Source organism: Onychomys torridus, chromosome 9, assembly GCF_903995425.1.
Source record: "Onychomys torridus chromosome 9, mOncTor1.1, whole genome shotgun sequence".
NCBI classification, from domain to species: Eukaryota; Metazoa; Chordata; class Mammalia; order Rodentia; family Cricetidae; genus Onychomys; species Onychomys torridus.
Genome location: NC_050451.1, coordinates 17,402,451 through 17,428,969, shown reverse-complemented (window position 1 = coordinate 17,428,969; position 26,519 = coordinate 17,402,451). Strand labels below are relative to the sequence as shown.

The following is a 26,519-nucleotide window of genomic DNA, read 5'->3' as shown; positions in this document are numbered from 1 at the left end:
TAAATGTTAAAGAAAACCTAGGCATTTCCCTGTGTTTCTGGATGCATGCTGCATCAATGGATTTGTAGAAACGCTGTGGTTTTGTTCTTGCCTTAGACATGTTCTTGCTTTAATTGAAAGAGTCAGCAAATTTCATGACCTTTATGGAGCGGATTACTGCATCAAAATGATACTAAATAAAACCTATGGTGCAAACATGTCTGACACTGGAAGAAACATTAGCAGTCAATGAACACACACAGGGAACTAATCCCCACCCTATAAATCACAGCCTAAAAGCTTTAGGAAAACCACAGAAAGACACTCTGTGATTACATCTAAAAGTAGCACTGCCTCTGGGTGAAGTAAGGGAAATCTGGGACTGTTCCCCATTTCAGATTTCTCTACCCACAGTGCTGAGCTTACATAAACCCACAAACTACAGAAGACTAACCCACGTGAGCATATTCGTTAATAAACCAGGCAGACAAGCCTGCTGGCCTGCTCAATTCAGAACCCACAGCCCAATGGTGATGGCTGTATCAACTAAGATACCCTGAAAGGGGTGCACAGCTATTGGCTCATTGTGTAAAATCCCACTTTCTAGCTAAAAGGCGGCTCAGCTTTCCTGATGTGTCTTCCTATTTCAAGAAAGGTTTACTGAGTGAAATTAAATATTAGCACCATTCTTCTCAAAACATTAAGTCTTCCATGTTTCACTGTGTAAGTGCAAAGAGCCATCCACTGAATCAGGAAACAATTTTGGCCTTTGTGATAATGGATAACACAATGTGTTTAGTGGTTGAATAGCTTGGAAATTGACATGGGCATCGATGGGAACTATTCCCCCATGATTACAGTCTGAAAGACTCATGTCATCCCAGCCCGCTCCTTGTGGTGCCTTAAGAACCATCCAGGGCAGGACTGCTAGTGTGGTGATAAAGGAGCTTAAAGAAGCTTCCTCCCTTCTGCACAGTAAGGGCATCTCGGAGACTGATCAAAGAGTCTGCAACAACTATAAATAATTTACTCAACAGAATCTTGATGAACAGCACACTGTCGATGGAAGCCATGCAGCTCGACCCTGAGGTTTCCCCAGCCCCCTCACACTCCTGTCATAGAAGTACCGCCTTCACAGGTTTATCAGTCCTTCTCACCTCTCACAGACCCCTGGGGTAGGAAAGCCATTCCTGGCGGGTTCAGCAGCAGACAACATCTGTCCTGAAGAAACCTACCCCAGGCAGGTGGTAACAGCTGGGAGTTCTCTTCTGCCTTCCTACCAACCCCACCAGACACAGCAGAGGAAGGCACGGCAGGGTTAGTTCCTAATGCCTGTGTGTGCACACACTCACACATCTGCTCATCACACAGGTCTGTCTAGGTAGGATACCAGGGAAGAACAAGCCCTCACTCGTGCCCAGCTGTTGCTCCACATACAAGTTCCAAGAGAACATGCCCACATGCTTTACAGGTTGGCAGCGTCCCACTCCTTCCAGAAAGCCAGGCTTTCTCTGGATCAGACTGTGAAGCAGTGTATGCCCTCAAAGCAAACAAAGGCACAAGCAGCTACTGTTATGAGGTGAATGGTGTTTCCCCAAAAGCTGAGCATTTAACCCTTCTACTAAATTGGTAGCCACTTTATTTGGACATGGAATTCCTGGATGTCAGCCAGTCCAAGTTAAGGTTATCAGAGTGGGCTCTGCCTAATGACTGGTGACCTAATAAGAAGGAAATGTGGACACATACAGAGAGGAACACACACAAACACAAGGAGTCTATACAAATTCAGAGGCAGAGGCATCAAACACTAGAAGCCAGAAAAATTGAGGAAGATTTCTCGACAGGTTTTAATGAAACAAAGATCTGCCCAACATTTGATTCTGGATTTTAGCCTTCAGAATTAGGATGCAGTAGGTTCCTATTGTTTCTAGTCAAACAGTTTGTAGAAATTTGTGGCAGCTACCCTAGGAACCTAACTTAACCAGGAATTAGTAGAGGCTAACAGCATTATCCCATCCAACATGACTTGTGAAGCTTCACAGGAGATGTAGGGGCAAAGAAAACCCACTTCAAGTCACAATTCCATTCACATGTCCAGACTGCACCTTCTGAGGAGTAAATAGAGCCCTTGGTAGCCAAGTAGACCTTGAAATACATCCTATAAAAGAAACCCCCCCACACACACACATACACTGTATTATTCAATTCAAACATGTCCATGGCAGACACAACTATAAGTCAGAAGCCTAGCTCTGGGTAACTAAAAGCAGCTGAGCGCAGACTATCTTTTTAAAAGGACAATTGTGTAAGTGTATGAATGTACTAAACTAATTCTATACCTTTTGAAGTATGGATAAATTATATAGTATGGGATTTTTTCTTATTCTTTCATTTAAGATTTCATAAAGGATAAGGGAAAGTTATCTTAATAAGGCTAGTGAGGGCGGGGAGGAGACCCAGAAGCTATCCAGGCCACAACTTTTGTGAGACTAGACTGGAAGAACATGCCAGAGGTGTAGAGAGCAGTGGGGGCCTACATCCTACAACAGCTCAAGGTGGAGATGACAGCTTAAATTTTGCCTCTGTGCACAGGGAAGATGGGAATTTCAAGGGAAATCCTGCTGGTAGAGTTACTAGTGGATCAGATGTGAGGAATTAAGAGGAATGTTGCTTATAACAACAGCCAACACAGAATACAGTAATGCAAACCTCTGTACCTCAAACCAGCATCTGGAGCATATGACAACACATGCCCCCACCCACCCAATGTGCCACACCTGTTTTGTCACTGGGTAAAGACTTCAGACATAGCAAGACTTCAGACATAGCTGCTGCCATGACTGTGTGACAGCTATGCTTCCCTAAGGACAGTTATTCTATGAGCTGTCGTCAATAGGCTCAGCTCACTTTTTCGACTCATACAGTACAGGAGCCCCAGCCTAGGGAATGGTGCCACCCACAGTGGACAGGTCTTCCTACATCAATTAACACAATCAAGATAATGGGATCCATAGCAAAACACCAGGCAGAGCTCCAGGAATCCAGTCATAGAGAGAGGAGGGATTCTATGAGCAAGTGCATCAGGATCATGATGGGGAAACCTGCAGAGATGACCAAACCAAACTAGTGGGAACTCATGAAAGTTGGGTCAATGACTGTGGAGCCTGTATGGGACTGGACTAGGCCCTCTGCATGGTGAGCCAGTTATAATAGCTTGATCTGCTTTGGGGGGGGGGGTAATTGGTGGCGGTAGAATCAGAATACATCCCTGGTGCATAAGGGGGATTTTTGGAGTCCACTACCTAAAATGGGACATCTCATGCAGCCTTGAGGCAGGGGGAAAGGCTTGGACTTGCCTCTACTGGATGTGCTGCCCCATGGGAGGCCTTGCCTTTATGTGGGGTGGGGAGTGGGGGATGGGTTTGGGGGGAGGCTGGGGAGGCAGGAGGAGGGAAGTGGGGATCTTTGATTGGTGTGTAAAATGAATGAAAAAATTTTCTTAATTAAAAAAAAAGATAATTCCCAACAGACATGCTATGCTCATCAACCATCTCCTAGGAAAGTCAGATCTTGTCAAGTTGCCAATGAACACTAACCATCATAATGCCTGACCTGATAAATCTAGGTTATCTACAGTCTATGATCAGGTACCAAAACAAATCTATTAAAACGAGGGGAGAGAGGCTAGTTTTTGGTCACAAGGTATCCTAAGAATTCAATGTTATTACATAGAAGAGTTCAGGTTGTGCCTGCTCATGTGAAACATTATCTTCCTTTGATTGAATCCTTCTATTTTCAATGAAGAGGACTTACATTGGAGGAAAAAAGAAAGGAGGGAGAGAGGGAAGGAGGGAGGGAGGGAAAACATCATCCAGAAGTTAAATCGAGAGACAGAGCTCAGACTTTTCAAAGTTGAGAAGCTAAAACACACCTGGTTTTGCTTATGGGGCAAAGACAAGAGGGAGAGGATTCAGGCCAAGGAAATGTTAACTAGAGAAACAATGGACATAGTCCTTTTCAGAGGATTACCTGGGGGAAGGAGGCGTGACCCTCCCTAGAACACTGCCTGCAGTGAGGGGCTAAAGACCAGACAGGGCTTTCTGGAGGGCTGTTTGGAGGAGGTGGTAAGGATGGCCCAGTCACAACTAGTGACTGGGAGAATCACAGCAAAACAAACAGGAAGCTGGTTTGGAGCCTGACTGCTGAGTCTGGTTACAGATCTGCTTATTCAAAACTGTAGAACATACAACTCAAAATTTCTCCAAATTAGCCACATTGTTTTCCAGAGAGCCAGCTCTGCACACACTTGCCCTTACAGCTCTTTGTCATCACAGAAGTAATTCAATGTTACACATTTTGTAATACGGAACTATAGTCATTCCCATACTGGAGTCATATGTACAAACTGTCTGATACCCCGCCTCTACGGGAAGTGGCAAACCCTCCTGTTGAAAGTGGCTTGCTTCTGAAGAGAGTAAGTAGCAGAAGTGATGCCACTCTCTGCTTCCCTCTGAAGGTGTAGACAGCTTTGGGGTACCCCTTCCTTCCTCTGCCTCTCTGACTTCACGCTCTGCTGGAAGCTCATCACACTTGCAGGGGACTGAGGCAACCAAGAGGCCATATGAAGAGGAAAGAAACCCCTGTCCAAATTCACAGTGGGTGAAATACTCCAGCCCTAGTCAAGCCTCAGATGATTCCAGATTCTTCATAGCACACATCACTTTTTGTTCAAGTAAAAATGACAAATATATTCAATATACACAGCATAATGTTTTCATACACATAAATACTATGAAAGGAGTCAGCAAATATCCTAGCAGCAACCCCCTGGGATGTCAAATGAGAAAGTCCAGCTCACCAGTGTACAGGCCTGCTCTCCTATCCCTCAGCAGTTACAACATGTAAGCCACCACCGTCAGGGCAATGTGTTTATGCCGTGATAATAACTAATACACCTTCTCACCATTGCCACTCCAACCTGGTACAGGTTGATGACACACTTTCCAATGACTGAATGAGTGGGGAAAAAACAGGTATTTTACACAGTGCTTAATACAAAGCTATTGGAACTGTATTTGTATTGCCAGCTAATAATCTGTCTCAATCACAGTAAAATTTGAGATACACAGATACCAAATATCATAAGAATACATGTCTTCAAATGATCAAATCTTATACTTTTCCATTATAAAGCATGTTTTAAAAAGACAGCAAGCCCATTTTTATTAAGAGACATTCATTAGTGTTTAATGGTTTCTTTCTATAAAGTCATCTTCTAACTTTATTGCCAATTTAATATGGTGTGCAATAGATTCCTCACAGTAAAGAGTAATAACATCTTAAATAAATGGCAGACAATGCGAAGTGCTGGAAGATCTGGTATCTGCCACCCACCCTACAGCGGCAGAATCCAGATAACAGCTGGCTAGGATAGAAAGTCCGCCGCTGCAGCCCGGTCCCTGCCGCTGCCGCTGCAGCCCGACTGCATCTCACTTCCCCCTTTGTCCTTCTTATGTACAGAGAACACAGACAATGAAGCCAGGTTTGAAAGCCGGGCACAGCTGCCTCTGGCCCTGGGGACACCCCACTCATCACCTCCCGTCCACTTACAGCATGTTGGGATGTTCATGGGACTCAAGATTAGGATGCTTAGCATTCCCTTTCCTAGAGGAGCTACCTGGTCAGTCAGGAGAAACGTGTAAGTTGCAGAATTAACTACCCATAAACTAGTCTTGTCCTCCTCCAACTCTCTCTAAAATCTGAGCTACTGCTTCAGTTCTTCAACATTAATAAGTTCTACATCTGGTTACAGCTGCCAAATCATTAATGAAAATGTGGGATTTTAATAATTCACAATTTAGTCTTAAAATACCACAACCTTTTCAGAGACCCACCATAAATATGATCATTTACAAATGACCACTTTGAAGCCACAGTTATTTAATGAGGTCACAAATAAAAATGTGACTACTACAGTATTTTCTGAACTATCAGACTTTAGCATTTGCCTGCCAAACCTGATTCCAGCTGAATTACGAGTCTACAGGTGCTTTCATGTAAACAAGTAAATATGGGAAGAAAACACAAGCCCTCTTTTACAAAGTCATATTAAAATGACAAAGAAATCCCTGAGACCCACACAGTGAGAGGAGAGGAGGTAAAGGAAAATCACCTGGAACCTGGAAGGCAAATAAAGCAACTTTTGAGAAACCCAAGCCATTATTAAATATGTTCAATGAGCCAGGAAAGGGGGGAAATGGGGAGTGGGTAAGGAAGAGGGGAGGAGGATGGGAGGGGCAATGTCAAGGAACTGGAGAAGGCAATGTGGACATGGTCCTCCCCTCTCCAAATCACCACACTCCCCTGTGTTTCTTCACCCTGTAAGAACTCCCACCCCCTGGTCAGTTTCTGGTGCTTCTCGTCACTACACAGCCCATGTCTCTAACTTATTAAGGAAAAGGATTCTTCCTAAGAACTAAAAAGTGCTGTCCATTTTCCTCACTTCAAGGTCTGGATTGCTGACAAAGCAATCCAACGAAACTCTCCACACTGCGCACTTACCAGTGGACACAGGACGGGAACAGAGGCTCCTGTCTCAGCTGTGCTTCTTGCTTTATGAGTGTCTGTCTCCTCCTTCATTCCCTCAGATTCGGACAGAAGGTGCACAGAGAAAGCCTACGCAGTGCGTGAAGTGCAGAGACGCACACATGTGCTGCCATAGATAATAAATTAGTGTCACAAAGCACTGTTTGTGGCGAAATGAGATGGCTATGGCCATACAAAACTGTTGCTATCTTTGTTTTGACTGGAGCTCTACAAGTGCCTACCACCTAAGCCAGAACATTTTAATTTTTGTTGACAGATAATGGCTGTGCAGCACTCAAACACAGACAGTGCTATAAATAAATGTGCTGTGTGCATGTGCGGCCATGCATGCATGTGCACTGAGCTAATTCTGCTCTTCAGATGAAAACCACAACTGAAACATTGCTAGCGAAGCCACAAAAAAGACTTTTCTTCCATGGAGGTCCTCCTCAGCTCCCTGCACATGCCAGAATTTAATGAGATCTTCTACCCAGGAAACTGATCATCAAAGCAGAATAAAGTGCTTTGAAATTAGAGAAGAGCACAATGATATTTGAGTCGATTCTCAATTACTGTTATAAAATGGAAGCTACTTCAGTTTTGTAAGTATTTTGGTGAGCAGGCAGGTTTCTCAAACAAGTTTTCCACATTTTTTTTAAGTCTCTACCGAAAATCTATCTTTAGATAATAGCACCAAAGTTCTGAAGGTTCATTTAGAAATTATTATGAATACGGTTGTATCAATACTTGAGCAATATACTGAAACTAATAATTAAGATCTAGTGTTTGCATCAAGTTTAAAGAACATAAGTAATGAAATGGTAATAAAGAAGAATGGTTATGAGCTCAAACTGCCAACAAGAAAAAAAGTAAGTATCTACTCCAATAACGGACTGAACTCTAATTCTCAGTGTGCCGTGCTCGGCCTTCTGAGTATCCCAGGAGCCCTTACGATGTCAACAAAGCAAACGCTGCCTTTACAATAACACTAGGACCTCAGTCACTCTTGTCACATTTTTGCTGCTGATGGGAAACAGTCCAGGTAAACCGTGGTTGGCCTTTCTCTGTCAACACCGTGACTAAACCCACTGCCTGCAGCCAAAACAGAACAATATCTACTTCACTTGTTCTTAATAAAGCAGTAATTCTTGTTAAAAACTGTGAAAGTGTGTGCGTGTGCATGTATGGTGTACATGTAGAGGTCAGAAGACAGCTTATAAAGTCAGTTCTCTCCTTCCATCATGTGGGACTCAGGATAGAGCTCGTCATCAGGCTTAGTGACAAGCCTGTCAAAATGCTGAGCCATCTGGCCAGCCCAAGCAGGAATTCTTTAAGAGCTGAAGATGTAGCTCACTGATGCAGTGCTGCACCACTTTAGAGAGAACACTGGTACAGTTAAAAAAAAAAATGACCCCCCAAAACTGCATCTCTTTATTAATAACACCAATATGACAAAAACCTTTAAATATTGGCATAAATTTGTCCAAATTCTGTTTTTTACTTGAAATCCTCAATTTTATCATTGATGATAATACTGCTACTTATTTTTCTTGATGTGTCAGGATTACTCTCATTTTAATGCTAAGCCAAGTGGTGGTGTGTAGTAGAGTTTTCCTGCCTGGCCCATAGTCAGGACAAATCTCTCTCACCCGCCAGTTCCACAGTCGCTCAGACCCAACCAAGAAAGCACATAGAGACTTATATTGTTTACAAACTGTATGGCCGTGGCAGGCTGCTTGTTATCTACCTTTTCTATCTTAAATTAACCCATTTCTGTTAGTCTATACTTTGCCACATGTCTTGTGGCTTACCAGTGTCTTTACATGTTGCTTTTCATGGCGGCAGCTGGCGGTGTCTCTCCCTAGCCTTCTACTTCCCAGAATTCTCTTCTCTCTTGTCCCGCCTATACTTCCTGCCTGGCCACTGGCCAATCAGAACTTTATTTACACAGAGCGATATCCACAGCAGTGGTGGCATACGCCTTTAATCCCAGCACTCTGGAGGATCTCTGTGAGTTCAAGGCCAGCCTGGTCTACAGAGCAAGTTCTAGACAGCCAGGGTTATTATACAGAGAAATTCTGTCTCGAAAAACCAAAAACAGGAAAATAAAGGGAGGGAGGGAAGGAGGGGAGGACGGAGGGAGGGAGGGAGAAGAAATGAAGGAAGGAAGGGAGGGAGGGAGGGAGGGAGGGAGGGAGGAAGGAAGGTCTGCTAAATAAGCAGTCCGTTTGCATAAATGTAGTCTGTAGTTTTGTGTTTCTGAGATAACAGCTACTTCAACTTGTAGACACATGGACTAGTGTCTTTCTTCAAAGCAGCCTTCCTGTTGAGTTTATGATGTATGTGCAATGGATAGACTTTAATATAATTGAGCTAAGGTCATCAGACTTGGTGGCAAGGACCTTTACCTGCTGAGCTGTCTCACTTACCTCTCTATATTTTTAAGACAAGCCAGAATCTCTACTTGAACATATTTATACCTTCTGCTACAACTTCACTATACTTGGTCTTTGATCTATCTAAGGTCAAAAGTGACCTGCCAGAGTCAGTTTTAATCTTGTACAAAGTAAGGAGTAAAACCAAATATATACTACTCCAGGACAAACATCAATACTTCCCTGGACGACAGGAGATAACTGTTCAACAGCAGAAATGAAAGTATCCAACAGCCAAGAACTGAGACAAGGGCCTTGCTTTAAAGTCGCAATAGGTAGTATCCGGTTCAGATCACTATCTTCTGTGGAGAGTTCAGGTAAAACTGAGGACAGAATTACATTGGCTAGAATCTGTTCAGGGTAACAGTGAGGAGAGCCATGTGAACGTCAATGATCAAAGCTGCTCAGGGCTTCACTGGACAGTTGCAGCAGACCTAGGCATTCAAAGATAAAGTGTCCCCGGGGCAGTTCAGAATGGGAAGTCTTTGTGGGCTGAAAGGCTGGTCCTCAGTTAATGAAACAGGCGGGGTCTTTACAAAGAAAGGTCACTGCAGGTGTGCATAAAGGGCATCTTAGGGCCTGGCCTCCCTCTTCTTTTGCTCATCAGTAGGTGAGATATGAACACCTCTATTTCACTCCAGCCTCCCAGCTATGATACTCTTCATCATCTCCAGCTCAAAGGGGTGGGACCACGCAGCATGAACTGATACCTCTGAAACTCTGAGCCTAAACCTGTCTTCCTCTCCTACATTAACTTTCTTAGGTACCCTGTCACAGTCTCTGAGTCTTCTATCTCTAATAGCAACTTATCATCTGGTTCAGTAACTTCCTTTCCTTCCAAGTACTGCGAGGTAAACAAAGTGTGCCTATTCTGTAGACTCTTAAAAGCATACTCATTACTATCCACAAGCAGTGTTTTTCCTTCTCAAAATTCTACCTGATTTAAAAGTGAATTAAACATGAAAATTTATAGCAAACAATAAAAATATATTTTGGCCAGGCAGTGGTGGCGCACGCCTTTAATCCCAGCACTCAGGATACAGAGGCGGGTGGATCTTAGTGAGTTCGAGGCCAGCCTGGTCTACAGAACGAGATCCAGGAAAGGCGCAAAGCTACACAGAGAAACCCTGTCTCCAAAAACCAAAAAAAACATACATATATTTATATATTTTGTTCCTTTTGTTTTTCAATATGTCTATATACAGTTGTAGAGGTTATTGTTGTTGTTTCTGTATTTAATTATTCTGAAATTGCTCCCAATAATGGTGGCTCACACTCACAATCCAGCATTCAGGAGGATGATGCAAGACACTTACAAGTTTGAGGTCACTCTGGCATCACAGTGAGACCCTCTTAAAACACCAAAAATAAAATGAAATGACCATCACCAAGGAGAAAAAGTTCAAGAACAGCATTAGTATTACTGTATAAAAAAGGGTGCAAACAAACCATGTCCATAATCCAAATCAAGCTCATGAGATATTTTTGGTAAAGTCCATGAAACACAACCTCAGTCAGCAGTGTACTGAGTGCCAATGGGTGCTTTCACACACTTCTGCAGAAGGCTACAGGAAGTCATGTGGCAGGTGTGATTTGGACTCTAGTGCTAACTAGCACAATCAAGGTCAAACCACAAACCACACATCATTTATAAAATGCAAAGGTGATGACTGGCTGGTTAGTAAGATACCTTCAAGCTTTAAGGCCTCTTGGAGTTTTGGTGCCAGGCTGCAGCACTCATCTACAAAGTCAACAAAGGGCCATGTCATTGTGAGGTCCAGTGAGAAGATTTCCCTCCAGGCATGGAGTTGAGCTAAGCTATCACACTGTGCTAGGATTTTGGAGGAAGAACAGAAACAACAATATGACGGTGGTAAGAAAATAATAGTAACTGTAAGGTCAGGATGCAGAATGGGAGTCCAAGCTTTAGGGATGGTCACTGCCTAGGGGAAAACATTTCTGGATGGGGTAAAAGCAAGGCAGGGCCTCTGAAAGTTTCACCACAAATAAATTTAGTAGCCCAGATACAAGCACCACTGGAATTTTAGAAAAGAGAAAAACAATGATTAGATTTCTATCTAATGGAGATTCGACATGGCTAAAGGAGGTATTTCTGACTGGGAGACAAGCTAGTGGAGCCACCAAGAGCTTTGGGAAGGAAAACATGAAGAGACGAGACAGATCAACAGCTAGGTGGTGGCGCACGCCTTTAATCCCAGCACTAACAGAGGTGGGCAGATTTCTGTGAGTTCGAAACCAGCCTATCCTACAGAGCGAGTTCTAGGATGGCCAAGGCTACACAAAGAAACCATGTCTCAAAAAACAAAGACAAACAAACAAAAAAGAGAGACAGAGAGACAGACCGACAAGGAGAAAGGACATAGCTAGGGTGGTGAGCAGAGATGAGAGAACAGCCTTCAAAGTCTAGGTTATCATGGAAATGATTAAAGACAAAGCAGGTTTTAATTCTAGTCTGTGAGAACAATGAGGCCAGTACAGTTGAGACATGCGAATTCTGAGCTAGTAAAAGAAGAAACACTAAAGTACTGGAACATTCTAGAAACTGCTGAAAATATATACAAATGAGAGATCAGATAAGAAATAATTTATAAAAAGTGAACAGCCGGTTTTAGAACTGAAAAAGCTGAGTTGAATGAAAATTAAGCTGCCTCCAATTCAAAGACCAGCCTCCTGAAGACCAAAAATGTGTCACTTCAAGTGACTACCATCTAAATATTAAAAATGTTGTGAGTTCTTCAAGATTTAGATCCAGGAAAATAAAGACTCATTTTCTTTCTTAAATTTTGAACTTTTTTTAAGGGAAAGAAAATAATTGCTTCAAGAATACTTATCCTGGGGGCAACAGGATCTGAAAAAAGTTCCAAAAAGAAGTTGCATCTTCCACTGAGTACTGCAGGGCTGATTAACTGATCATAATATCAGTAGCTGTGGTGAGCTTGGAACGTTCAAGTCCAGAACCAAATTATCTTAGACTTCTTTTACAGCCAGCTTTAGCGCTCTTAATGGCCATATTCCGTCCTCCTCTGTTCCTGGGCAGCTTTGTGACCGCTGGCAGATCCTTTGGAATATAAACACACACACCATATTCTAACAAGCAGACACCTAGAAAATCAGGCAGCTCAGAGGCTCTGGCAGAGAGCCGTCCCCTTTACTCCCATCTACCTTCCTGGTGTTCCCACCAATACGCCGGCTTCAACTTGACTCTCTCTGCTGCTACTATGAGGAATTCATGAAACTTCTTCTACACTGGAACATGGAGTTGGTGGTAACCTAAATCTGTGTTCCTGAGCCACAGTCACTCATATTTGGCTCCTGAATAAACTCTTTCTTACCAACTGCAACATATGCAGCTTAAAGGAACCCACAGAACCACTCTTTCTCGTCATACAAAACAGAATATTGTTCTATACTCCATTTCAGTATTCCCAAACTTTCAACTGGCTGACAATATTTGAAGTCTTAGGTATTTCACATAAAAATCTACCCTTCCCATGCATTATCTGGTTCATAGAAGCCCTGACTACAGTAAAGTTACTACAGTGAAACTTTTCTACCACATAATGGTAAGCTAAGGCCAAACTCTGTCAGCAGAGAGCTATTTGCTTATGACTTGTGTCCTTAGATGCAATTCTCCTAACAGGCTTAAAGCTTAGATTTCCTTTTAAAAAATACAAAAAGGAAAGCAGGAAGGTAGGAAGATAACGTCTTTCTCAGCTGAGTGAGAACACAAAGAGAAGGAAGGCCATCTGCAAACCTGAGGATTGCCTTCACTGTACACCACGGGCCAGCACCTTCACCTCGGACTTCCCAGGTCTTCCAAGATGTGAGAAGTGGTGTCTGTGCGTAAGTCAATCTATCACACTGCCACAGCTACACAAACTGAGGCAGCGTCGACAACAGTCTGAATGTGAAGTGAGAGGCAGCACCAGTGAAGAACACAATCAGTCAAAAGGAACAAGAAACAGACACACAGAAGCCAGACTCCTATTTACTCCTTTATTCAACAAATATCTACTGAGCTAAGCTACATATCTGAACAACTACAGCAAGGCGGCACCTGCTGTAAATATCCTAATGCAGAATAAGGAAAAAGCCAGGCACGGTGGTACATGCCAATCACCACTCTAGAGGCCTGGGCAAGAAGGTTACAAACTTAAAGCCAGCCTAGGCTACATAGTGAGAAGCTATCAAAAAAAAAAAAAAAAAAAAGAAAGAAAGGAAATTTTTTTCTCTACATAGCTTTGCGCCTTTCCTGGAACTCACTTTGTAGCCCAGGCTGGCCTCGAACTCACCAGCCTCTGCCTCCTGAGTGCTGGGATTAAAGGCAATTTTTTTTTTTTTTTTTTCTGGCCAGGAATTTTTTTAAGGTGCTATTTCTGAGCGTTTATCAGAGCAGCTAATGGGTCAAAGCAAACGTTTATCAAGTAAATACCAACCTCCAAACTCAATTGCCAACCCCAGTTTGGAAAAAAGTGAAAACTGAGTAGAGAAGGATTAGAGACTATACCCATTCACAATCCCTGAGCACTCCCTGCCATCCGCAGTCCTGCATGCACCCTGCCCAGGGTGCTTGCAGGAGACTGCAGTACATGTACACTTAGAGTTTCTGGAAATGAACAACCATTAACAATCTGAACACCAAAGAGATCCAAGGACAGAGAGAGGTAAGTAAGAACTGCAGGCAACCCTTTACAAATGTTTCAACAGGTCACTGAAAGCGCCTATGGTCTTCCTTTTCTATAGCGCCCCCCCCCCCCATCCCGCCCCAGTCTCCACAGTGTCCTCCTCTGGTCTGTCAAAGCCACCTAACAACGTGACTTGGCAGTTTGGAGTGAAGCTGGTTTTCTCTCCTGGTCAATTTGCACTCCTGGACTTCTATCAGGTGACTGAAAGCAAGTGACTAACTGATGTGAAGCATCCGGCTGACACTACAGTGAAAAGGCTTTGAATGTTTGAAACCCCAGTTCTCTTACCAAACCAAATCTGTACGTTACTTAAAAATCAAAGAATGATGTGGTAATGTAAAAGTGAAAGTATTTTAAGACCATGTTTATAATTTTAAAACATAATTTAAATGAGAAGAATATTATATCCAACCCATAAGCCTTAAAATTTCACACCATGACTCAAAACTCAGTAAAGTTTACATCAATTCTAATAAAGTAAAATTCATTTTTAAAAAGTCACATGAAAGCAGTAAATTAACACACACATCCCTGTTTAAATAAGTCTATCACCAAATCATAAATAATACTTCACAGTTTCTACATCTGGTTCCACACCGCTGCCATTTGGACTTTCCAGGTCTTCCCAGTTTATTTATGCAAAACATACTGCTGAATTCTAACACTCATCAATTCTTTTTATTATTCTAAATTGGTTTCAGGTTTCATTAATTAATAGTTATGAGACGGCTGTTTATAATTTAATGTAGTCACACAATTGCTCAATACGTCCTCAGAGCTACACTTAGGAAGCAGACATTTAATTCAATTCAATAGATGTTTCTATACAAATACAACATGACCTAGACAAATTACACCATTTAAAGACAGACTGCAGTGACAGATGAATAGACGTGTTTATTGTAAGCTTCTGTTTACTGGCACTTAGACTCCTCAAAATAACTCCTCTTGGATCTGCAATGTTTTTAGTCCTATACAAGCCTAGAGTCTAAAGGAGGCAGAACAACTCACCTCGCCTCATATTTTCAGTGACTCTTCAGACCTCTTCTCATACTGTCTTCCAATGGAGACTCCTTAAGTAGAACTGTAATGTATATATGTGTGTGTGTGTGTGTGTGTGTGTGTGTGTGTGTGTGTGTGTGTATAAAATGTAGAAACCTTAATGGCAGAAATGGATGACTTTCCATGTTAAATGATACTGTACTTAAGACAGAAATGTTAACTGGTATGATGAATTTAATATATATCATGGTTCACACATGAACACAGCTGTGCATCAGTATGCCCTCTGATAAGTATTTATTTGCATGTATTGGTCTCTGAAATGTAGTTATTCTTCTCCCAAATGCTGAGCATTGATCCTTATCCTTTGCACACTTTTCCAGTCACTAATCAGCTATTTATTACCTTAATTCCAAATGGTCACATCAAAGGGGATACCATTTGGATAGAAGAGTTTTACTAGGTCAGTGTTTGGGGAACGCTGTCTGAAGGTGAGCATTACTCCTAACAGGGTAGAAAGCATTACCACCGCATAAACCTCACACCACAAAACCGTCACGTCAGGCTCTCGGCAGTTTGAGTATGTTGTAGATTATGAACGCATCAAACAGTGTTTGGAATAGGCCAATGTTTACAGATTGGTCAATAATATAATAATACTCCACGCTCTGGAGCCTATGCATGGTTAGAATTCTCTAAACATTTAGTGAGTTAATCTCATTAAACACTAAGTTCTGTGCTCACTTAAGCAGCACATATACTAAAATTGGAACGATACAGAGAAGATTAGCATGGCCCCTGTGCAAGGATGACATGCAAATTCGTGAAGCATTCCATATTAAAAAAACAAAACAAAACAAAACAAAACCACTAAGTTCTGGACTGCATATGGTTAACAGCAGAATTAAAATTAATTCACAAGTCTCTAACTTAAGGATTGTTGTTAAATTTGAAGATTTTGTGAGGACAATGTGTTTACACCTTCCCACCCCTCCAATTACTCTCTTATCCCCTCAAACGCCCTTTCTTGAACTCATGATAAGGCTTTCTTACGTAATTAACTTTCATAATGATTTTTGGCAAATTTTAAAATGAAAATGCTTATTTTATTTCTTTGGAAAATACTTTTGTTGACCCTGGGAAAATAAGCATTGGTTTGGGCTCCAGTTCTTAGCTGGGCTGGATGCCTGAAAAGTTTGCAGAGTAAATATAATACACAGATAAAACCACTGACCTTTGAAACCTGCAGGAAATCTTAACTGCCTGAAACCCACACCATCAATTATCTCGTGAATCTTATATCAGCACACCTTATTTCCTGCAGTGGCCAGGGTCTGAAGATTCAAGTTGGAGTGGACTTTTGGAGGCTGCCTTATGAGAGTCCTCTACATTGCTGTGAGACAATGCACATTTCCATGGTTTAGTTTTGAATGTGGCTTATTTAAAAACTGACTTTATTTCCCACTGCATGATATTAATCTATTGTACAGCTCCAACTGTGGTTAAATCTGATTATGCCTCACGCTCCATCGATCAATCTGCTGTGGTTTACATGACTTGGCACACAGTCTACCATCAAGGTTTGCTCACCAAAGCCTTTGTTTGCCCAAAACATAACAACTGCTTAAATTAACTCATCCTTATGTTTTGCTATGTGTTTGTAAAATGAAAAAGAAAATGAAGTCCCTTTGTGTCTCTTCCTAAGCAGATATAAAAATCATTCGATAAAATTTTAATAGGACAAAGAACTACAGCTTTCCTTTGCCAATTCTTATATATCATGAAAAAAAAAAAAAAAACAGAAAAACCATAATGAAGACTAGAAACAGAATACAATTTTACACAGGTAAAAATGCTCACAATGGGAACTGGTGACCAAAGACAAAATCTTAAATGGTAACTTTCCATTTCATCTGTACATACTTACTAAGACCTCAGGACACAAGCCACAGACTCTGCCTATGGTTTTTGCTCGGGCTGCACACACAAGTGTGCCCTCACCTCACCGCGAGAGAAGATCCACATGTCCTACAGGGTAGCAGGTGTTATTATGGAATCAACATTTTTAAAAACTTTCTTTTTAACATTTACTTATTTATGTATGTGTTTGGGGGCACACACACACATACCATGGTGTGATGTGGAGGTCAGAGGGACAACTTGTAGGACTTGAATGTCTTTTGCCATGTAGCTCCTGGGATCAAACTCAGGTCATCAGGCTTGGTGGGAAGCACATTTACCTGTTGAGCCATCTACAAGAACCACAGACTAACAAAACCCTCAGTATCAGCAATGAGAAATCTCATTTAGAACGACTGCTCTGGGCAATCCCAGTGTTTTCCAAGCAATATAGACTATGGCTGTTGCTCTCTCAGAGGGTGAAGGTAAGCCCCAACTGCTGAAAATACAACACACTTGGGACACAGGATTTGGATGCCTTAATCTGGATCAAGCCTTCTTCCTGTGGTGTAGTTCTAGGGTACCAGAAAATACTTTGCAAGCTGCAAAGGGGGACAGGGGACAGTTAAACCCAGCTGTGACTACAACAAAGTGAACCACAACAATGACCAGCCTGGCAAGATATCCATAAAAAGTGCAGGAAGTGCCACTCACATGCTGGGGGCAACTTAGAGCCATCTAATTGGACTTAAAGCCCACTCAACAAGAGGGAAACCGTGCCTGGTACTAGAAACTTGGCTAACTTGCTGGGACTAGTGAGGTCATAGACTTTTGCTCTATCAGCATAACTCCTAACTACCTTCTAAATCTTATCCTTTGCCCCACCAGCAGCAGCTACCATACATCATCAAAGAAGCTTCTCTTTATAGCAAATGGGACCATCACAGAAAACTACAACTGGACACCAAACAGAGAGCAATGGACCATGGGGAGCCAGGCTCGCCATCTACATCCCAGGTCATGCACCTATAGCTTAGGAAATAGCACAGAAGAAGGGGTGGAAAGACTGTAAGAGTCATAACCTCTGGAAGTCTGCTGTCACAGTCTCTCATAGAAACGGCTATATAAACAAGAGCTGAATATCTAAACAATGGCAATATCAACAGACATGCTAACTTAGTAGGGAGAGATGTCACAGGTCACACCCCTGTGTGGAACTAGACTACAGGTAGGCAACTGATGAGGTAACCTCTCCCACGGAAGAGTACTAATCACCTAACTGGTTACCCAAAGCAAAGTGGTCAGCTTCAAAACCATATACACACCAACAACAAAAACCGACTCATCAGGCTGTGTTTACACACGCGCGCGCACACACACACACACACACACACACACACACACACACGCACACGCGCGCGCACACACACACACACACACACACACACACACACACACACGCACACAACAATAATAATCATGTTAGAAGAGATTATCAGTTAGAGAGTGGAGGACCCATGGATGGAGTTGAAGAGAAGGGATCTGGGAGGAGCTGGGGGAGGAAAGGGAGGGGGAAAGTGATGTAATTACATTTTAATAAACGATGTCTATAAAATGTTTGCTTCTTAAAGCTAAAGAGAAAAATGAAAGAAATGTGCCTTTTACAGAAACACAGCCTGAGCCTTGGAACAAAGCAGAACATAGGCACTAGTGACCTGGAGCACAGCTAGTAGCCAGCTCGGGGAACACAGACGTCACTCTAGCAGGAACACAGTGAAAACTGAAGAAAGAAAAGAAAGAAAAGCTTCTCTCTCTGCACTCTGGCCCTCACACCACACCGTATCAGTCGAGAAAGCACTCTGTACCTTTCGGTAAATCCTCACCAGACACAGTCTCAAATGTGGTTTGTGGAAATCAGATAAGATGGTTCATTATGAACACAAAGATAAAAGTCAAGTTTTTAATGAATTAGGATCTGTTCCTTCAAACACAAATTTCCAGCAGTATGGCAGAGTAGGTGGGGACTTCTGAGCTGTAGATTAACTCCTGCCTTTCTGTCCCAGGTCACACTTCAGTCCTTCACCCCACCCCACCCTACCCTACAATTAAAGATTTTAAATTTTGTTTCGGTTTCTTTTTCATTTAAAAAAAAAAAAAATGCAAGTGCTCTCTACCTACTGCCTGACAATAAGGGAGAAGATGCTGAAGCCAAAGGATGATAAATTTCATACATCCCAAGCCCACAGTCTCCAGACACAGCAAGCTGGGTAGAGCTTTTAAACATCTGTTCTCTTGGGCTCCTCTAACAGGAACATTTGTAAGGTTCCCCAAGGCTCTCAGAGAAAGGAACAATGTCCTCAATCTAGGCAAAAAGACTGCAGCAGCACAAGGCCTGGCCTTACCTTGAGCCAAACTACTCCAGGGACCTTGGCATCCTGGTCAAGGTTCCCTGGCTCAGGAACACATCTTCCTCACATCCCACCAAGGCCTTTACACAAGTGCCCCCTCTGCCTAGAACTCTTTTCCCCCACACTGGACACTCAATATAGGATCTAGAGGCATTTTTTCAGACAACTTCCCGATGGGTATGCTCACCTATACCTGTCACACAGCACTTGGGAGACTGAGCAAGAGGATGATGGCCTGGGATGGGCTGGGTTGCATAGCAAGACCCTGTCTCACAAAAGAAACACACCAAAACAAAGGATAATTTCCTCTGGCATTGCCTCCCCTTATCTATGTGCTCCTCTGTCAGAGCAGCCCAAATCGCTCTTCCTAACCCGTACCAACCTCAGACACTGCAGAGCTCACTCCTTTCTTTACTCCAGAAGCGGCATCTGCAATGGTTCTGATCACTACAGTTACCCTGCCGAGCACCAGGCTTTGGACACAGCAGGTATCTACATGTTCTCAGACAGATACTGCCAACAGTTCCCTCATAAGGTTCTTCTGTAGATTAAACTGAATAATACACACAAAAGCATGACCACCATTCACCACATTGGATGCTCTGTATAAAAACGCTTCAAAACTAGATGTTTGACATCACTCTACTCCATTTATTTATGAAGCCCACAGCATTTATTATAAAGAAATAATAAGGTCCTTACAAGATGGCTCAGTGGGAAAAGACACTTGCTGCCAAGCCTTGTGACTTGAGTTCAATCCCCAGACCCCCATGGTAGAAAAAGAGAGGAAATTTCTCAACGTTGTCCCTAACTTCCACAGGGTGAGTGCTGTGGCAAATGCATGTTCCCCTCCTCTCACGAAACATAAATAAATGTGATTTTTAAAAGTAATAAAAAGCAAATTATGAGACCCTTGCAGAATATTAATAAACAGGATATCATCATTTTGTAAAAGATCTCTACTTACCGATAAGAGACTGATTATGGGTCATTCAGACAAAGAATATGCAGATGCTAAAATTCATTTTCTTCATGATTCCGGGAATTTAACAATATGAATTTTCAGAAATTAAAAAAATGCTTCTTTTCAGACTGCCACTAGTTTTAAAGATGCTCCAAGGTCAGACAGCAGCACCACACGGGGAGGGTACAGCACAGCAAGTCACAGCTCCTGGACAGGAGAAGCACTTGGATCTTGAATGACAATCAGGGCTTGCTCCTCCAGAGCGCCTGGCTTAAGCTCTCAGCATCCACTTCAAGTGCCTCACTAACTCCAACTGCAGGGGGCAGGATGCCATCTTCTGTCCTCCATGGGTACCTGCACTCATGTGCACAGACTCCCCCACCACACACATATAATACAAAGAAATAAAGTAAATGTTTTAAAAATGATTTTATTTTGCAATGGTGAAAACTGAAGCCAGAGCCTTAAGACAAATGCTCTCCATAAAACTGAGCCAGACCCCCAGACCGAGACAGTATTAGTAACATTGTATCAAAAGCATTTTTGCATGTTTTATCAAAGAGCTTCTAAGCAATGTGTACTCGATGAACAGTCAAGTTTGCTGGCATTCGGGTCAGACATTAAACAGCCTGCACTCTGTCTACTACCAGTGCTGAAAGAGAGCAAGCGAGCCGCAAGTCAGCAAGTTCACTCACGTCTTTCGTTCCGGCCCCAGCCTTACTGAGGAGCTACGGCAGCAGCGGACAGTCTCTGGGGGTGAATCATTTGGGGAGTCTATTTGCTTACTTCATGTCCACGAATGTTTTATCTGCTGCCTGTCTGTGGAGCACAAACAGGCTGATGCCTGCAGGGCCAGGAGAGGCCATTGAGTCCTCTGGGAGTGCAGTTACAGGCAGTTGGGAATCAGCGTGTAGGTGCTGGGAATTGAACCTGGAGTCCTTGGAAGAGCAGCCAGTGCTCGAAACTATAGAGCCCCACCTCTCCTCTCCCACCAGAGGCAGTGGCAAGGGAGACAGGGGAGGTGGGAGAAGGGGAAGGAAAGCAGGGAAGTGGGGAGGGGTATTTCCCGAAGGGACAAAGGACCACCTCCAGATAGAGAGGTGACGGCATGGCACATAGGCAAATGGCAATTTATAAAGGTAAAGGGGGAACCCCGTGTTAGGATGAGGTGTTTAATTTTAATTGGGCATGTTGATTAGGTGAACCAAAGGGGGCTTCTGATGAATGGACTTCGGTAGTCAGCCTCAGGAGGAAGAAGTGGCCAAATAAGGAAATAGACCTTGGTGGCTAGCTTTAGGAATGTAAGCTACTGGTTTTTAGCAAAGGGAGGGAATGGGAGGGGGGGGAGGGCAAGGCTGCCAGGGCCACCTGCTCGAGTGGGCCAGTGTCCCTTCAGTAGGCTTCCCCTGCTTCAGTGGGTGGACTTGCACATACGGGCAGCACCAAGTGAATTGAGTGGGTTCTCAAAAAAAGGCATGACGTTTGGAAGTGGGGTGTAGTGGGGGACATATAGGCATCTGAAGGGAAGAAATGGGGATAGATATGATATCACCTTATTCCTCAAAGAGAAAAAAATTTAAATCACGTTTTTCATGTGAAGTTGTTTGAGAAATGTAAACTAATTGTGATGGTGCTACTATTGATTAAGCAATGGGGCGCAGACCTGTACCTGGTGACACTTTCTGGGTATGTCTAGAGCCTGTGTGGAGAATGAGTACCAGGTAAAGCAGGTCAGCCTCCAAGTATGGCAGCATTCACCAAGCTGTTGAAGGCTAAATCAAAATAGGGAGTTCTTTTAGGAAGCACGGGTCTCTCCCAGCTCTTGCCTTCCTGAACTGGCTTTGGATTCCCAGGGCTTGCTGAGCACGCAGCCTGTGAGCTTTTCACTAGAACTTCCCCACCAACTCCCTGGTTCTCAGGGCTCTGGACTCTGGAGCTTCACGACCAGCCCTTCTGGGTCTCCAGCCACCAAATGCATTCTTGGGAGTTACTGGGGCCAATAATTGCAAGGTCAACTCCTTCCAATGAGTCTTTTTCTACCTGTATGATGTACATAAGTACATATGCATGCACACACACACACACGTCTGGTCAGTTTCATTTCTCTGAAGAACCCAACACCACCCCAAAGCCCCACTTCAAAACCTTTGCCTATCCCAACATAAGCCCCTCCTTCCCACATCTCAGGATACTCACATTCATCCTCTTTTAAAGGCCCATCAGAATACAAGTTCTAAAACTCAAGGTCCATGTCTCCCCATTACTGATAGCAACTTTGGGAGGCGGCACCAGGATGGAACCTAGAACTTGATACAACTTTATGCTCTCCCACTGAGCTACACCCAGCCTTTGTCACTGGAATGCCTACTGCGTGTTAACCATAGAGAATGGAGGACTAGATCTAAGCAGGTTGCTCACAAAATAGAAGATCTGAACAGGGACTGCCCATAAAGACAACTATCGTCCCTAGGACCTGTCATAAAACACCAGGTATGGTGGTCAAAAACAGGTGCACCTGGTAAGTGAATTCCTGAAACCGTTATTAGACATTATGACTAGTACACAACTCTACACAAACGAGAGCTGACAAAGAACTTTGAGGCAGTGACCCAGAAATACCAGATGCTAATATAGACCCACTGACTTACAGCATTTCCTCCTACACTTTTGCTAACACCCAGGAGCTGGAAGCTTCAGAAACCATTATCAGTGGATACATGTATCAGAAGTGTCCTGTGCAGTATCTAATTGTCTATACAGACTCAATACTTCCTAAAGACTACTTGAACCACAAACACCTGGCCAGGAGGGAAACAGAGGCAGCTGCAGATAAGTGGGTGAAGCCTGACTTGGGGGTTACAACTAGATCCAGGAGTGCTTACCACTCTTAGCTCTGGTTCCTGACTGCTTCCTGAGATGCACAGTAAGCCTGTGCCTCTGCACTCTAGGAGCAAGGGAGAGCAGCATGCAAACTCAGCCAAGCCTTGTGTACAAAAAGCCATTCCCACAATGTCCATCACTTAGAGGCATGCCACACAGCTGGGGATCCAGTGGGGTCTAGATGAGGGAGGAGCGACTTCTCATACTTACTCTAGATGTCAAATATCTTGTAGCAGGAAAATTTGATGAAATGGAAGAAGAGGGGAGTGTTGGCCACAAACCAGGAAGGGCCCAGAGGCAGGGACCTGCCTGGCACACTGCTGCTCACTCAGAGGCATGGCATCAATGCTTGAACTAATAAGGGCCTCGGCCAGAGTGAGCTTCCAGGAGGTCCCCCACCTAAAGCAAGACTTTCAAGGGATTTCCAGCACCTGCTGTTACCATACCCTCTATTTTGATACTTGGTCCCTTGGTGCCTACGGACCCTTACAAGGTGGGTACAGCCCCCTCCTTCCACAGGGTGGCTGGCCACACTGAGCTGCCTATGTCTTTCCTCTGTGATGTCTCCTTCTGCTTCTGTCATTGTGAGCGTCATGCTCTAGACTCATGAAAGGGTTCTGGGTCCTACACGAGCTATTTCATGTGCTCTTCAGTGCTCGGGCAGCTGAGTTTCTTAGGTGGTCTTGTGTGACCGTAAGGAATGTCCTCCCTTTCCTCTCTTTTCCCATCCTCAGCCCTGACCCTGTGGAATGAGAGAGCTCATTTCCGGAGTGCATGTGCCCCTTTCTAGCTAATATACAAGGTCTAGTTCTTAACTTCAGTATGGCTCCAAAAGTCACCTAGATCAAGCGTTTGGGCTTCTGTAGCCAGTCTTTCTCTGTCCCACCTGCCAGCTCCCAAATAACCACACGAGACATCTTATTAATTGTGAAAGCCGGCCTTGGCTTAGGTTTGTTCATAACTAGTTCTTATGACTTAAATTTACCCGTATTTTTTAATCTATGCTCTTTTACGTGACCCAGTTACCTTTACTCTGTACTAACCATCCTGCTTCCTCTACCTCTAGCTGGTGACCTGCCTTTCTTCCTCTCTGATTCCTCTCTGTCCCCAGAAGTCCTGCCTAACCTCTTCCTGCCTACTAATGGCCATTCAGTCCTTTATTAAACCAATCTCAGTGACACATCCTTACATAGTGTAAGGGGATGTTCTGCAACAGGCTTCAGCTTTTAACTCTGTGCCAACTCCAACCAAGTTTCTACTGTACTGCCCACCAAAGCCAACCTCCCTTCCTTGCCGACAGTCCCTGCTGCCTCAACCACAGGAGGTGCAGGTCCAAAAAGCCTGAGGAGGAAAACTGTAGGAGTCAATCAATCGCGCACAAGCAGGAGAAACAGCGCTCTCTGGGTTTTCACTGCTGCCCCTCCTGTCTTCTGTCTCCGGCCCGAACCGCCCCGCCCCCCAAGCCATTGTCTAGGGCTTGGGAAAGAACTGCTCCCCGACCCACCCACTCTCCAGTCTGCTCAGGAGGCTTCACTCACAGGCTGGCCTCACCCTCCAGCCTCCTGGCATGACAGGGAAGGAGAGGCTGCTGTAAGGTTTAAGTGTGTCCTCCACGTTTTCCTGTGCTGAAACTTAACCCCCCCCCCCCATGAGGCTTCACTTTACTCTGAGGAGACTTAATCCACCTACCCATTCACAGGCGGGGTACAAGGGAAGGGATTAGGATCAGGCAGAGTCATGTCAGCTGAGCTCTTGTGACTGACTACCGCTAACTTCATGACAGGGAGAAAACTAAAGGGTACTCAGACACATGGTCCCCTGCTGCACAGTGACCTGCATGGCCTCCCAGCAAGAAGGGCATCACCATGTACCCTCCATCTTGTACCTCCTCCAGACAATGAGCTGCAATAAACCACCCCCCCCCCCCCCCCCCCCGTTTTTCCTGTTATATCTTGTTTTTGAGACAATTCTCATCATGGAGCCAGGCCTGGCCTTGAACTCATGATCCCTGCTTTCACCTCCTGAGCGTTACAGTTACAGGAGTCACACTAGCTAAACCTACCCCCTCCCTTTTCATCTTATTTATTCAATGAAGTTTTTCATGGAATATGCTCTGATCACACTTTGCCCCTCCCCCAGCCCTCCCAGATCCTCCCTACCCATCTAACTCCACAACTTTTCTTTCTCTCTTAAAAAAAAAAAAAAACAAAAAAAAAACAAGCAAAATAAACAAAAAATCCAAGAAACACACACACAAAATTGAAACTAAAGTATACACACACACACACACACACACACACACACACACACACACACACACACACACAGGATAAAAAAATGCCCAAACAACACAATCTGAGACAAAAAGTCTACAAAAATACTATTGAGTTCATTTTGCATTGGCCATCTACTGCTGGGGATGAGGCCTACCCTGGAGTATGGTTAATATACTCAGTGAGAACACTAATCTTCCCTTTGTAAGAGGACTTTGTAAAAATGAGCAGGACCACTAACCAGCTAGAGTGATTTAGAGACACTGGATATGGAAAGACTGCAGAGCTTCACTCTCGAGGAGGGGCTCTTGGGTAGCTTCTATGTAACAATCTCAGGAAACTCGGGGACCTGCCAGGCTCACCCCTCTCATACTGTCACCTGCTTAGCTTTCCGTCCTATTAAAAACATCTGCTGGTTGCCATCTAGTTGCCATCTCCTACTCTTGGCTCTGGTTTTTCTAGTCAAACCTAAGTCCTTGGTCTCGCCCTTGGGTGTGCTCCATGTCAGGCTCTGACCTTGCATTGGCAGCTGCTGTTCCAACCTGCCAGCATTCCAATCCAGCTCTACAGGCCTAGACCCCCACCGCTGTATTAATGATTCCTATTTTACAGACAGTCACAGGCTTACCCATCCTTTTTTGTTTTGTTTTGTTTTGTTTTGTTTTGTTTTTCGAGACAGGGTTTCTCTGTGTAGCTTTGTGCCTTTCCTGGATCTCACTTTGGAGACTAGGCTGGCCTCGAACTCACAGAGATCCCCCTGCCTCTGCCTCCCGAGTGCTGGGATTACAGGCGTGTGCCATCACCGCCGGGCCCATCCTTTCTTTTTAAGTCATCTTCTAACATTTATCTCACACAGGACATTCTCAATGGAAGTTACTGAGTGGATGAAAAAAACCTGCAAATGAAGTAGAGCATCAGTAAGAACAAAAGGAGTCAACCAGTCACAGGCGATTCCTTAAGTTCTGATTACTGAGTTTATCCTCCTAGAGAACTAAGAAAGGAGAGGCAAACGCCAGCCTTTATACTTTAACTTTTTATACAAAACACTGATTTTCTCCAAATGTTTTTAATTTTTGTTTATTTTTATGTGGATGTTTTTCTTGCATGTATGTATATATACCATGTTCATGCATCACATGCCCTGGACTGCAGTTACAGACAGTTATAAGTTATCATGCAGGTGCTGGAAATCTAACCTGGGTCCTCTGCAAGAGCAACAAGTGCTCTTAACTGCTGAACATTTCTCCAGCCACTATTTTCTTCAGATTTAAAGATGAACGAGATAAAAAGTAGCTGGTGTATAGAGGAGTCTACTCAGGATCTAACGAGCATGCTTGGCTTCAAATAAACTACAAGTAAAACCTAAAAAAAAAAAAGGAATTAGGCCG

At 43.6% G+C, this 26,519-nt stretch overlaps 1 protein-coding gene and 1 non-coding gene across 2 annotated transcripts in view; one reads left to right on the top strand and one right to left on the bottom strand.

Moving 5' to 3' along the window:
* The window catches only part of LOC118590680 (ubiquitin-conjugating enzyme E2 E2), a 313,604-nt gene that overhangs the window by 238,907 nt on the left and 48,178 nt on the right, over window positions 1-26,519 (bottom strand). The gene's annotated exons all lie outside the window — the stretch shown is intronic.
* LOC118591709 lies at window positions 15,444-15,550 on the top strand. Its single transcript, XR_004945999.1, has one exon. It is a non-coding gene; the product is annotated as a U6 spliceosomal RNA (small nuclear RNA).